The sequence below is a fragment of the Asparagus officinalis genome, chromosome 1 (assembly GCF_001876935.1).
Source record: "Asparagus officinalis chromosome 1, Aspof.V1, whole genome shotgun sequence".
In the NCBI taxonomy this organism is placed as follows: Eukaryota; Viridiplantae; Streptophyta; class Magnoliopsida; order Asparagales; family Asparagaceae; genus Asparagus; species Asparagus officinalis.
In genome coordinates this window covers 98,776,039-98,791,067 of record NC_033794.1, presented here as the reverse complement: position 1 = coordinate 98,791,067, position 15,029 = coordinate 98,776,039, and positions in this window count along the sequence as shown.

Genomic DNA, 15,029 nt, shown 5'->3' with positions numbered 1-15,029 from the left:
CCTCGCCGACGTTCGTAAGAAACAGCTCCCACGCCTCGTCCCTCTCCAAACACTCAAGTTAGTTTCATCTTCTTCTTCACGGCCGTCACTGAAAAATCCTACGTGCCTTACAAACATCTGATCGCAAATCGCCTTCGACATCGTCATCATTACAATTTTGCAATCCGGCACATTTCCATCGCCTGATGCAAAGATGGGAATGATGAGCTTTTTGTTATCGAAAGACTCCGCTAAATCATCCAGCAGCAGAAGGAACCAATGTTGTGTAAGGGTGGAAACCAACAAAATAATTAACAAATTTCACTGTTTGTCTGACAATTTTGTGTTTCATTTAACAACAAACAAATAGTTTGCAGGATTTTCTTTCCATATATGAATGAATATAATCTAATCAGCTGTACATATACAATTTGTTTGATTATCAAATATTCCTTTAAACTTTTCTTTCTTACATGTTGTATCGTATCCCGTCAATTCCTTCCTTCTTTTATAAATCGGGATACCGATAGAGAAGAGTTATAATATCTTTTTTCTAAGTCAGTTAGAGAGAGATTACAGTGAGAGATTGTATTCATTTTTTTCTAAATTAGTTAGGGAGATTAATACGAATTTTATTCTCATTTTTCTTTAATTTTCTCACAAACAAAAGATGGAGACTCCGCTGGGGAATAGCTTCACTGATGAAGAAGTGATGGTGCAATCCGACGTCAACCTCGCTGGAACTATGGTCGAAACTCTTGTTGTGGAGTTTAATCAAGACAAGTACGAGGAGGCACTCTCCTCCGGATCTCTTAGCCCCAAGGCTATGCGCAAGGTCTGCAAAGTCATTAAGGAGACTAATGTTGGCCTTCTTGTTTTGATGATGATTAACAAATAATTTACTTCTAATGTTGTTTATCTAGTATTTGTGTTATTTATTTATTATAGACAAACAACATGTTGGAGGATGGATGGATTGCGCCATAACGATCATATCAAATGGAGATTGGCGGAATAGTAGAGTGAAGCCTTGCTATCAAGTTAAAGATCCAATTACAAGCTTCATCCAAGTTTACCAAGTTGAGCTACAATGAAGATCAAGATCAAACTTGGGTAACATTAGTTTAAGTTTATATTATGTGTGTTGGTACTTTAAGCTCAATCATATATACACACACATTATATTGGGTTACATGTATATATAGTTTCATATATACATATATGTTTGGTTTCTATGTATATATATAGTTATATATATACATACATAGTTTTGAGTTTTCATGTTTATAAATATGAGATTACATATTTCATATTTATTATTATGTTTTGGTTTAACTATATAGATATGAAACAAATATACATTAATATATATCCTCATATGTTTCATAATATATTATGTTTAAATATATATTGCATAGAATATGCAATTTGGTGATAATATTGATTTCTTAGTATATGGACTTAACAATAATGATATACGTCTTCTATTAAGTCTATATAATGATTTTGTATTGTTTCAAAACATAGTTTCGTCAAAATATCAAAACATGTATGTTTAGTTTTTATGTTTTTGGACTATTTTGCAAAATAATAATATTTTATAAATATGAAGTGCAATTCTAAAAATTCTTTTTGTAGCATGTTCATTTACATGTTTATAAATATTTTCCAAAGTTTCATAATTTTTGGAATTTATTTGCTATTTTTAAAGGCGCTTCAAAGTTGAGTTTTTCTGTGCACTTCAGGTCTGTGCATGTTCAGTCGACTCATGAGTCGACTCATAAGTCGACTCACGAAGTATAGCACAGTTGTGATTTTTCTTCTACTGAGTCGACTCATATAAGACGACTCATTAGTTGACTCATAAGTCGACTTATCAGAAAGCCGTTGCACAGTAATGGCTAGTTTTCTGATTTGTTTGTTTATGGGTTTTTGGTCTTTTCCTTAGGGTTTTTGCTAAAGTTTTGAGTAGTTTTCTGATTTGTTTGTTTATGGGTTTTTGGTCTTTTCCTTAGGGTTTTTGCTAAAGTTTTGAGTGGGTATAAATACCCCATTGCCTTCAGCTTTTTTTGGTCTTTTCCTTAGGGTTTTTGCTAAAGTTTTGAGTGGGTATAAATACCCCATTGCCTTCAGCTTTTCATCCAACCAAGAGAATATTTTAACAAAGTTTTAACAAGGGTTTAAGTTTTTTTAGTGTTTGTTTAAAAAGCTTTTAAGCGTTTAAGAGTTTTGTTTGTGAAGAGAATTTCACAAGAGCAAGTGGAGATCATCCTTGGTGTTTGAGCATTCACTCTTCTCCCTCTCTCTTGTTATCTATAGAGAAGTTTCCCTAAACTCAATCTAGCTTTACATTTATATTGTTTAATTATCATTTTATTAAGCTAGTGTTTATATTGAGTTTAGTTGATTTTGTTTACTCTTTGTTTACACACACAACCATTGAGCTTATTGTATTTGCATACATTGTATAATCTGGGTTGTGAGGTTTGTGTGACATTGAGTGTGAGCCTACATTGTGTTCTCATCTATTGTAGAGAGCAAATTTATATTTGTGTGCTTATCGTGAGATCACTTGTAATACACTTGTACACCAAGAGGAGTGTGTGGTGAGGACGGAGTCGATCCGAGAGGAGTGGCGTCGGTGGCCTAGTGAGAGGTGATACTTCCGACCACTTGAGGGAGTCGATACGTGAGGACCAACACTTGAGGTTGTAGCTTGTGTATATACATTGTGAGATTTTATGAGAGTTGTCGGTTGACTTGATAACCGAGTGTGTAGAGAATTTCCGGCTTCCAAACCGGGTGTGTCGTGATAGTGGATATCTCCTCGAGGTGAGGAGCGGAGACGTAGGTCGTGGGGACCGAATCTCGTGAACATATCGTTTGTTTGTGATTGCATTAGCACACTTAATTTGTGTTCATCTTATATCGCATATTACATCTTGTTTATTTCTTCCACTATACTACTTGCCCTTGTTAGTTTACTTATCCTTGCATATATATCTTATTACATATCATATTTGCTAGGATATTTGTTAGTAAGTTGCATATATATCTTATTACATATCATATTTGCTAGGATATTTGTTAGTAAGTTTTAATTGGTATTAAATCGGATTAGATTAGCATAAATAACCCCTATTCACCCCCCCCCCCCTCTATGGTTCTTTCATAGCGACCTTAGGGTCTAACAACTAAAGCTCTAATTGCAGTAGAATCACCAAAGGAAGGCCTTTCCTTTAGCATAGATTGCTCAGACAGCTTGTCCTCTGGAGGAGTAGGCTCAGCTTTAGCCAAACTCGTTAGTCGAGTTGAAGATTCTATACCCGTGCCACCAAAACAATGGGTATCAGGTCAGAAAAGGCCCATTACGGCGGCAAACCTGATCAGTACAGATGGTGATGCTGCTTCAAAAGCCTTAAGACAGGCTAAGAAGAACGTCGCTCGATGAAGGAAAAGATCCATATGACGAGCACAACTCCGAAAAAGTCGATCTTTCAATCAACGCGAGCTTCAAGTTTATGAGCTAAAACACCACCCTGAGCTCGATGTTTCTCTTAAAAAACATGGGCCTCATGTTCATGAGCCTAAGCATGTGCTCCATGAAAGCCAAGTTGAACGCAGCCCTCAGTGGCGTATTGTTCAATCAAAATGAGGACCTTAGAAAAACGTTGATTCACCAAAACGTGACTCTCAGGAGCGCGTTATCCAATCAATGCGAGCTTCACGTTTGTGAGCCAAAACACGACCCTGAGCTCGACGTTTCTCCTACAAAATGTGGGCCTCACGTTCATGAGCCTAATCATGTGCTCCATGAAAGCCAAGTTAAACGCAGCCCTCAGTGGCGCATTGTTCAATCAAAACGCGGACCTCAAAAAAGTGTTGATTCACCAAAACGTGACTCTCAGGAGCGCGTTACCCAATCAAAATATAGCTCTCAGGAGTGCATTATTCAATCAGAACACAGTTCTTAGGGATGCATTAGCCAATCAGAATGCAACCGTCAAGGGAGTGTTTCACCAACAAAACATGGACCCCAAGCCTGTGTTGCTCAAACAAAACGCGACCCTTACATTCTCATTCTCAAACATAGTTCTTGTGTTCCAAATGCTAAACGCGATGTGATACGTCACGTACAAAAGGATTAATTGGTTTAAGATTCATATTCACCAAGAACCAGTCCCGTCTACTGATGGACAGGGGGTTCCAGCTCCAACCTCACGTTTAGTGAGAGATTCTTCCTAAGTCTCTGATTTAAGGGAACTTTTATCGAGAGAAAGAATGATACAACAAGCCACTCATTCATGTCAATGTGAGCGACTTATTTCTGTGGTCCTCTCAGAATGCCAATGTTGTGCTTTTGTGCCTAGACGGTAAGTGTTCAATCGATTGACGAACGTTGCTCGACCAAACAAGAGACGATATCATTACAAGAAGAAATCTTCAGAGGCTGAGTATCCTGAAGTCACTATCAATGTGATTGGTAGAGGAAAGTCGCCAGTCCCTAGTTCTGATGAATCGGAGATGGATTATTCTCCAAACGACAGAGAAATCACGAACGGGTTTGAAGGAATCTGCCAATGCACTCGGACGCGAACATGAGCCATTCCCCCTGTCAACTATCGGAGATTAGCTAGAGGAACCAATTCAGATGATGAACATTCAGCCATCGTGGAGTCTCAGTCATCAAGTTCTTTAGTGGGACATGAAAGCTTCGCCTACATGGCAGGGAATCCTGATGATGTCACAAATGTAGGATCCGATCTAATCACACTAAAAACACTAAAGGGGGGTGAATAGTGTTTTATAAAATTTTATGCAAAGTAGATAATAAATTGCAAAGAAGAAATGATAATCACAGAAAATCAACAATACAAACATAAGGATTTATACTGGTTCCACCTTCCTAGTGTACATCCAGCCCCCAAGCAAATCACGCTTGAGAGTTTACACTATAATTTTGAATAAACTTAGAAAATCAAAACACAAACCTGACCAATTTGCAAAACCATACAAATTACAACCAATCTTTTCACCAATAGATTACACCTCTCACACTAGAGAGAATCCTTTCCTTGAATCAATGTACAAATCTCCTATAAGCCTTGGTAAGTTTGTGATGTGCAACAGTGGCTTATAGACTCTTTTGTTCTCTGAATTCTTTTTCAAAATCTTGTATAAATGAAGATGAACAATTGTTGTTACAGAATTTTATTTTTCTCAATACTCAAGTAAAAATCAGATTTTCTATCACTTGAGTTTCATACAAATTCAATCTTATATGTATATTTTCGTGATCCAAAATTCTGAACTTCTAACCTATTTATATCTCTTGAAAAGATATATTTTTGAACTCATTAAACGGATATAAACGACTAAAAATTATTTCAAATTCAAACCTGAAACGTTTAGAAAAACTGTCTTAGTAGTCGACTACAATGATCATTAGTCGACTACTCTGTAGAACAGATAATATGGAATTCAAAAATTGAAGCTGAGTAGTCGACTATAATCCTTAGTAGTCGACTACTCTGTAAAACAGATGTTCTGTAATATAAATTTCAATGCTCAGTAGTCGACTATAGTTAGTTGTAGTCGACTACTCTGTAAAACAGAAGTTCTGTAAATCAAAATTCAAAGCTGAGTAGTCAACTATAATCCTTAGTAGTCAACTACTCTGTAATTTTACAGAAACTTATATTTTGATCTTAAACTTCAGTAGTTGACTACTAGTCTAATTAGTCGACTATTAAGAAGTAAAAATGTTATGTATGAAATATTTTAGACTTAATGATTAACTAAATACTCTAATGGTTAACATAGGGGATTTCTATTGTTAACCAACACATTAAGTCTGCCTTAATGTGTTCTAATCTCTATGTGTGTATATGTGTGAGTGATCAAGGCTTGTACAAAATTTCTAAGTAAAGAGAATGTAAAAATTACATTGATACATAAGCTTTTCATCTTCTTTACTTCATAAGGCCTTGAACTCATCCTGCACTTGTTCATGTTAAAATCTATACTGAAATGCTAGTGCATAATAATACACATAGTGATTGATGTTATGAACAAATTGTTATTATTAAAATTATATCATGGAGACATGATATCCAACAACAAAGAGACTGGATGAGCAGTAGGCCATGCTCAAGGCCCAGTAAGAAACTACTAATGAACTTCGGGATTTAATGGCTCAGATCGTTGCGGATAGGGCCCAGTCATAAAAAGCTGACTCATCACTCCGACATGAATCCTCACAGAAAGGATGATCGTCCACGTCAAAGGGGAAACAAAAAGTGAATGAGACTGCTGATCAAGAAACTCATCATGTAGAATCTTCCTCTGAAGAAGAGAAAGAAGCCGAGAATGAGCAGAATCCTCAGTCGGCCAAGATGAAAGAATTGGAAGCCCGTCTCAATGTTATTACTAACAGAAGTGAGCTCTAAGAAGAAGGAGTTGTGTGGCCTTATCCCGTTGAATGGGATGCAGCTGCCTATCCACCAAGATTTAAGGCCCTGACTCTGCAACCTTTTCACGGCATATGATCACCGAACCAACATATCTACTACTTCAAGTCACAAACTAGAGATGTGATATCAAACGACGTCATATTGAGTCGTTTGTTCATTAGCATCCTCAAGGGACTTGTCTTTGAATGATGCATGAAACTGCCGGCTGTATCTATTCAGAAGAGGGTGGATCTAGAAAGGTTATTCTTGACCAGGTTCTTTGAAGACGACACCGAAGTCTCCATCCCAACTCTATTGGCCTTCTTGTTTTGATGATGATTTAACAAATAATTTATGGCTAATATTGTTTTTAGTATTTTGTTTTGTGTTATTTAGTATACATAGGAAAACGAGCTACATGGATATTGAAGCCTATGAAAATTAAGTCAACTAATCAAGTTCAAGCTTCATATGATTCACTCTTGGTATACTTAGTATAGGTTTATATGTAATGTGTGCTAATTCTTCAAGCTCAAAATTTACACACACATTTATTTGTGAAAATTTTCAAATCATAGGTGTTTTTATGCAAAATATATTATAATATGCTTTGGACTATACAAACATTTTTAATATCTTGTATTAAGTCCATAAAAATATTACACAAATTTTCAAAACTTGATTTGAGCTAAATATCAAAATCAACATGTTTATAAACACATGTATTTTAGTGTTTTTGAATATTTCTGAGATTTCATAAATGGTAAGAGCAAATTGAAAAATTCTATTTCCAACATGTTCATACTCATGTTTATAGATTTTTCCCAAAGTTCTATATTTTTTGGAATTTATTTGCAATTTTTAAAAGAGGTTTAAATTTTATTTTTACTATTTAATTTAGGCTGAAAACCAGTTATCAGTCGACTGATGAAACCCACCTGGAATCATTAATAGTTTATGTTTCCTATTCGGTCAACTGATCAGTCGACTGATGAGGTTATCAGTCGACTGATGAGATTCATCAGTCGACTGATAAGCTGTTAGCTGCCTGTAATGGTCAACTCGTCAGTCGACTGATTCAACTCATCAGTTGACCGATGCCTGTAACGGCTAGTTTTTTTCAGCCTTTTGTATTTTTGACTTTTTGCTAGGTTTTCTTGGTTTTTGGGATTTGGTTTTCATCCTATATATACCCCTTATTGTTTTACTTCTGGGAATTATTCAAGTGGGGTTTAAGAAGAGTTTTAAAGGGTTTAAAAGTTTGTTTAAGTTTCTTCTCAAGTTTAGTATTTGTTTATAAAGAGGAAGCTCACATTATCAATTGAGGAATTCATCCCCAATCAATTTCATCCTCTCCTTGTATTTATAGAGAAGTTTTTCTAACTCATTTATCTAGCATTTTATTACTGATTTTCATATTCATATTACTATTTGAGTTAGATTTTATTGAACTCATTTTATCACACACATCCCTATTTAAGCTTCTAGGATTGAATACACTATATTGTGGGTTGTGGTGAGTGATATTATGAGAGTGAGCTTCATTGTGTTCTCATTCATATCTAGAGAATAATTTATTGTATTTGAGCTTCATTTGTGAGTATCACCTTATAATACATGCTTACGCCAAGAGGAGTGTATGGTAAGGACGTAGTCGATACCAAGAGGAGTGACATCGGTAGTAAAGCCTAGTTAGAGGTAGTAAAGCCGAGCACTTGAGAGAGGTGATACATGAGGACCAATACTTGAGGTTGTAGTTTATGTATATACATTATGAGTGTCTTGTAGAGTTTTCGATGAACTAGAAAATCAAGTGTGTAGAGAAGTTCCGACTTTCAAACTGGGTGCGTCGATATAGTGGAAATCTCCTCGAGGTGAGGAGCGGAGATGTAGGTCAAGGGTTGACCGAACTCCTTATCATAACTTGTGTTTGAGTTTGCTTTGTGTATATTTATTTTGTGCTTGTAATTTACATTCTTACTCATAACTCACTCATATATCTTTTATAAGAATTAATTAATCAAGAAAGTTTTTAATTGGCATAAAATCAGAATTAGATTAGCATTGACCCTATCCCCCCCTAAGGACTTTTAATTGGTATCAGAGCTTGGTACTCTTTGATTTAAAGTCTAATCATCTTAAGTTAAAGATCCAAGTTATCTTTTTGTGCTAATCTAGTTTTGATGATTTTCATTTTGCTTGCATATTTATATATATTATGGACAAGCATTGTGCACCTTGTTTAGGCTATAATCCTAATATTGCTCCTTCTTTCAGTACTTTCCCTTATACCCAATGGTGTTCTAGATTTAAAATATTTGTTAAATCTAGGCATTTTGATTTATGGGAAATCATAGATAGTGCATATGTTGTGCCTAAATTAGATAAATCTATTTGGAGCACAAATGATAAAAGAATGTTTGTTTTGAACAAGCTTTTGTTAGAATTTTTACTAAATGTTTTTGACTCATCTATTTCTAACAAGCTTGCTCATTTTGATAGTGCTTACAATTTATAAAAATCTATAGAAGCACATCATGACAATTTGGAGAAACTTCAACGCATTCCGATGGAGTCCACTTCAAGTAATATTGGAGCTTCATCTTCATTGTGCATACGACCACTAGGCGATAGCCCTAGTGAGGTATGCGAGTCCAATTCCGATGATGATCTATCTATTAATGAACTCGCATATGCTTATGATAGATTAATAAAAGCCTATAACAAATTGCATCATAATTTTGTAGATTTAAAAAGCAAGCATGTTATCTTAAAATCCGATCGTGAGGCACTAGCAACTAAGTTCGATATCATTACTAGTGAAAATGTAAACCTTAAATAAAGCAATAAAAAATTAATAATGGATATTGCTAGTTTATCTCATGAGAAAAATGATGTCATGTTAGAAGTAGAAACAATTAGGAATGGATTTAATTCTTTTAAAATTAATCATGATTGTTCTACTTCTATTGTCAATAATATTATGCCAAATGATGAGTTGAATAATGTTAAAGATCATATTTCTTCTTTAGATTTAACTCTAACTAAATGCATTGACAATCATAAGAAGCTTGTGAATATTTGTACTAAGTGTAATGCAAATAAGTCCACTCATTATGCACACATATATAGCAAAATTTATAAGTATTCTATTTGCGGTCAAAAATACCATCTTACTAAATTTTGCTATGATGCACATATACATTCTAATAATAATATTTCTTGTGCATCTCATAAAGTTTCTACATCTCATATACATACACATGTACCAAATAGTCATCATAAGCAAGTTAATATGTATAAGTGTGATTTTTATGGCTGTTTTGGTCATTTGACTAAGTTTTGTTTTGATTTAAAGAGGATTTCTCATTTGCAAAACAATTTCCAAGATAAACCTATTTTTGCAAATGATTTTCGTGCACAACCAATTGGTTAACACAAATCTTTTTAACCTTTTCATTGCAATCAAAATAGCCATCTATATGAATTTTGTTTTGACCGTGTACATGCACCATATACGCCCAAAAGAGATCATAACCCTAGGGCTTTGAGCTTTAATAATAGGAGTCATGTCCCTAGATTCTTCGGTACCAAGAGTAATCGGGTACCAAAACAAGTTTGATTCTTTAAGAACAAATTTTTTAATTTAATTTTTTTTGTTCTTAAAAATGATTTTTATTTGAGATTTTTGCAAACAATTCTAAAATCTTTAAAAGAAAGTATTTTAAAATATATATATATATATATACATTTTATATTGTTAATTCAAAATGATTTTTGGATCTTCAAAATCATAGTTCATGTTTCTCATGTGTTTTATACTCTTGGTTTGAACTATGTTATTTTTATTCATTTTTAATGTGAACGATGTGTTTGTGCTTTATGAGATCATTGTAAAATACTTTTTTGATGATATTTATGTATTTATGCTTATGTATCATCAATTAGTGTTTTATAATGTATTCTTTATGTGGTTTGATCAAATTTGTCCAAGAAAGATTTTCTTTTGTTGATCAAACATCTTTTTATTTATTTATTTATTTATCATACTTTGTTTTGAATTTATATATGAGAGTTTTTTTAACAACACCCTGGATGTATTAATTATTTGTTTCAAATTATGTTTACCGGGCATTCATATGGGTTGAAACTAGTTTTTTTTGTTTTTGTCGAAAATGAGCATATTGATCTTTTATGTATTTATCCAAAACATACTAATCTTTGATTTTTATGGATAAAACTTATAAATGTTTCGTCAAATTTTCTTTGAGATCATGTATATAGGAAAGATGTATCCATTATTTACATTGATACAAAATATCCTTTTTAGTGGACATCTTTGCCTAACCTCTTTGCTTAGAAAATTTTTTTCCGTGATTTGAGTATGTTTGTCATTTGAATCGTGTATTGTTAGACCCTAAGGTCGCTATGAAAGAACCCTAGAGAGGGGGTGAGTAGGGTTTATGCTAATCTAATCCGATTTAAATACCAATTAAAACCTACTACCAAATATATCTTAGCAAGTATGATATGCTACAAGATCTGTGCAAGGATATATATTATAAACAAGGGTAAACAAAATTAACATGTAACAATGGCGATAAAACAATATGCAAGAATAAATGCGCCAACGCCAAACCCAAACACAAGGAAATGATCATGGAGTTCAGACCTTCCGTCCTACGTCTCCGCTCCCCACTCCCGAGGAGAATCCACTACACAACCCGGTTTGAAAGCCGAAACTTCTCTACACACTCGGTTTTCTAGCTAACCGAAAACTCTACACACTCGGTTATCAAGTTAACCGACTACTGTCACAAATCCTCACAAAGTACATACACAAGCTATAACCTCAAGTGTTGGTCCTCACGTATCGACTCCCTCAAGTGCTCGGAATTATCACCTCTCACTAGGCCACCGATGCCACTCCTCTCGGTATCGACTCCGTCCTCACCACACACTCCTCTCGGTGTACAAGTGTATTATAAAGTGAACTTCACAAATAGGCACACAACAAATGATTATTCTCTAAACAAAGTAAGAACTCAATTAGGCTCAACTCAATGTTACTATCTCTTACAACTCCAAATATATTATGAATGCAAATACAATAAGCTCAAGTGGGTGTGTGTAACAATGAGATTAATCAAATCTAAACTTAATATAAAACTAGCTTTAATAAGATGATAATCAAACAAATAAATATAAAGCTAGAAAAGAGTTTAGAAAACTTCTCAATAGATGACAAGAGATGGAGGGAGAATAGTTGATTGCTCAAACTCCAATAGATGATCTCCTCAAGCTCTTGTGGAATTGAATTCACAAACTCAAACCCCTCAATTGCTTAAAAGCTTATAAACACACTTTAAACAAATTTTAAACCCTTGTTAAACTTTCTTAAAACATTCTCTTGGATAGTTTGAACTGAGGATATGTGGGGTATTTATAGGAACCCCAAAGCCAAGAGAAAACAAGGCAAAAAGACTAAAAACCCAAAAACAATACAGTCTAGAAATATAGCCGTTATAGTGTTATGAGTCTACTCATACTTTTCATGAGTCGACTCATAAGTAGCCATTACAGGCTAAAAACCAATTTATGGGTCAACTCATAAAATTCATGAGTCGACTCATCATGCATGGGTCGACTCATGAATTCATGGGTCGACTCAACAGAAACAAAACTAGTTTTCTAGCACACTTCATGAGTCGACTTATGACAGGCATGAGTCGACTCAACCTGATGGGTCGACTCATGATGTTATGAGTCGACTCGTCAGAACCAAAATGTAAACTACACAACAGTTTATGAGTCGACTCAACACTGTTCATGAGTCGACTCATGACATGCACACAGCTTGTTTTAAACAGTACATGTATGAGTCGACTCAACACTGTTCATGAGTCGACTCATGACATGCACACAGCTTGTTTTAAACAGTACATGACAACATAAAACAGGGTTTAAAAATATCAAATAAATTCAGAAAAATATAAAACTTTGGAAAATGATTGTAGACATGATAATAAAAATGTGAACACATGAGTTTTGATATTTTAGCTTAACCATGTTTTGAAAAATTACAAAATGGTTTTGTAGACTTAATAAAAGATGTATATGATTATTGTTAAGTCTATAAACCAAAAAAACAATATTTTCACAAATACAATAGAAAATAAAACATATGAGTATGTATATGAAAATATATTTGTTTCATATCTAAGTAGTTAAACCAAAACATTTATGTATATATATAACTATATATATACAAAACCAAAACGTGTATGTGTGTATATGATTGAGCTTAAAGTACTAACACACATAATATAAACCTAAACTAAATGTTACCCAAGCTTGATCTTGATCTTCATTGTGGATCTTTAACTTGATAGCAAGGCTTCACTCCACTATTCCGTCAACCTCCATTTGATATGATCGTTATAGCGCAATTCCATCCAACCTTAGAATAAATACAAAACACAAATACTAGACAGACAACATTAGTTATAAATTGTTTGTAAATCATCATCAAAACAAGAAGGCCAACAATCTCCCTTTTTTTGATGATGACAAACAATTTACAAAAGAGATATATGCATGAGTGAAGATGAATATATAAATTATAATTCACATGCATATAAACTAGGAAATGTATACTCATAATATTTATCCCCCTTTGACAACATCAAAAAGGAAAAACAAAATAGTAAGAGAGCGAAAGCTCCCCCTATCATAAAGCATAAGTGAGTATAAACAAGTATAGGGATTGCTCCCCCTATCAAAATGCCTTATGGAATATATTCAATAAAGACCGAGGCAAAAACATAGAAGTCATGTATAAAAAGATTTATGAAATCAAAAGAAAGAAAAACATGAGGATTATGAAAAAAAAGTTTTCAAATAAAAAAAATCACTCAAATGAAATCATAAATCAAATAAATACATCAAAGAAAACAATATAAGGAAAGAAAGGTAAATATATCAAGCTCTTAAGCTTGTTTCAACCCATATAAACATTTTAGCACCCAGTAAACACGATTTGGGAAATAAACACCAAATAAATTCGGGGGGTTATATAAACACAGACCTCTCATATAAAAACACAAAACAAAGTATATATGTATATTCAAAAATAATGTTTGATCAATAAAGGAAATTTTCTTTGAAAATTTTGATCAAACCACATATAGAATACATTATAAAGCACAAGTAGATGATCCATAAGCACAAACACATAAATATCATCATAGAGGTGTCTTATAACGAATTCAAAAGTACATACTAAAACAAATTCCTCATAGTTCAAATTAGGATTACAAAACATACAAGAATCATGAACTATGGATTTGAAAAACAACAAAAAAAATCATCTTTAAGAACATAAAAAAAAAATCAAAAAACATTGTTCTTAAAGATTAAATAAGTTCTGGTACCCAATTACTCTTGGTACCTATGAGACTAGAGACACGACCCCTATCATTAAAGCTCAAAGCCCTTGGGTTATGAACCCATTTGGGCGCATTTAGTACACGAACACGGTCAAAACAAAAATTGTGTAAATGACCTTTCCGATTGTAATAAGTGCAATGAAAGAGGCCCATTTGATTTTGTTGACCAAGTGGCGGTGTACGGGAATCATTTGCAAATAAAGATTGTCTTTTAAATTTATTTTGCAAATAAGAAACATTCTTAAACAAAGGTCTATTTGGAACATATTGTAATTTAGAAGTTTTTTGCATATCATAACAAAATTTAGCAAGATGTCCAAACCTACCATAAACATCACATTTAAAAACATGTGGTCTACTAGAAACATTTGGCAAATAAGATTTATTTTTCAAATCAAAATAATATTTGACCAAATGATCAAAACGACCACAATAATCACATGAATACACATTAGCATGCTTATGATGAACTTTAGGTGCATGTAAATGTGTGTGTGATGAAGAAGCCTTATAAGATGCACATGGAGCATTAATATTAGTCTTTGTAGGTTTATGTGCATCATAGCAAAATTTAGCAATGTGGCCTTTATGATCGCAAATTGAACATTTGTAAACTTTGCTATACAAGTGTGCATAGTGTGTAGGTGATTTAGAGGTTGTAGCACTAGATCTAGCACACTTGTCCATAAGTCTCTTATGATTATCAATGCATATGTTAAGAGTTGAATCTAAAGATAAAATACGGTTTTTAACAAGATTCAAATCTTCATTATGCACAACATCATTGATAATAGAAGTAGAGCATGTGTAGTTATGAAATTTATTTCTAATGCATTCTACTTCTAGCATGGCATCTTTATTTGCATGAGTTAAGCTAGCAATAGATGAGCTCAAATTTTTATTTTTTAAATTCAACATATCATTATTTTCTTTTAAGTGTAACATTCTTTTTTGCAATGATATCAAATTTGGAACCTAGCAACTCATGATCGTATTTTAATTCTACATGCTTGCTTTTTAAATCAATAAAATTATTTTGTAATTTCTTGTAGGCATGCACTAATCTATCATATGCACAAGCGAGTTCATTAATAGAAAGATCATCATCGGATTCCGAATCGCTTACCACACTAGGGCTATCGCCTAGTGG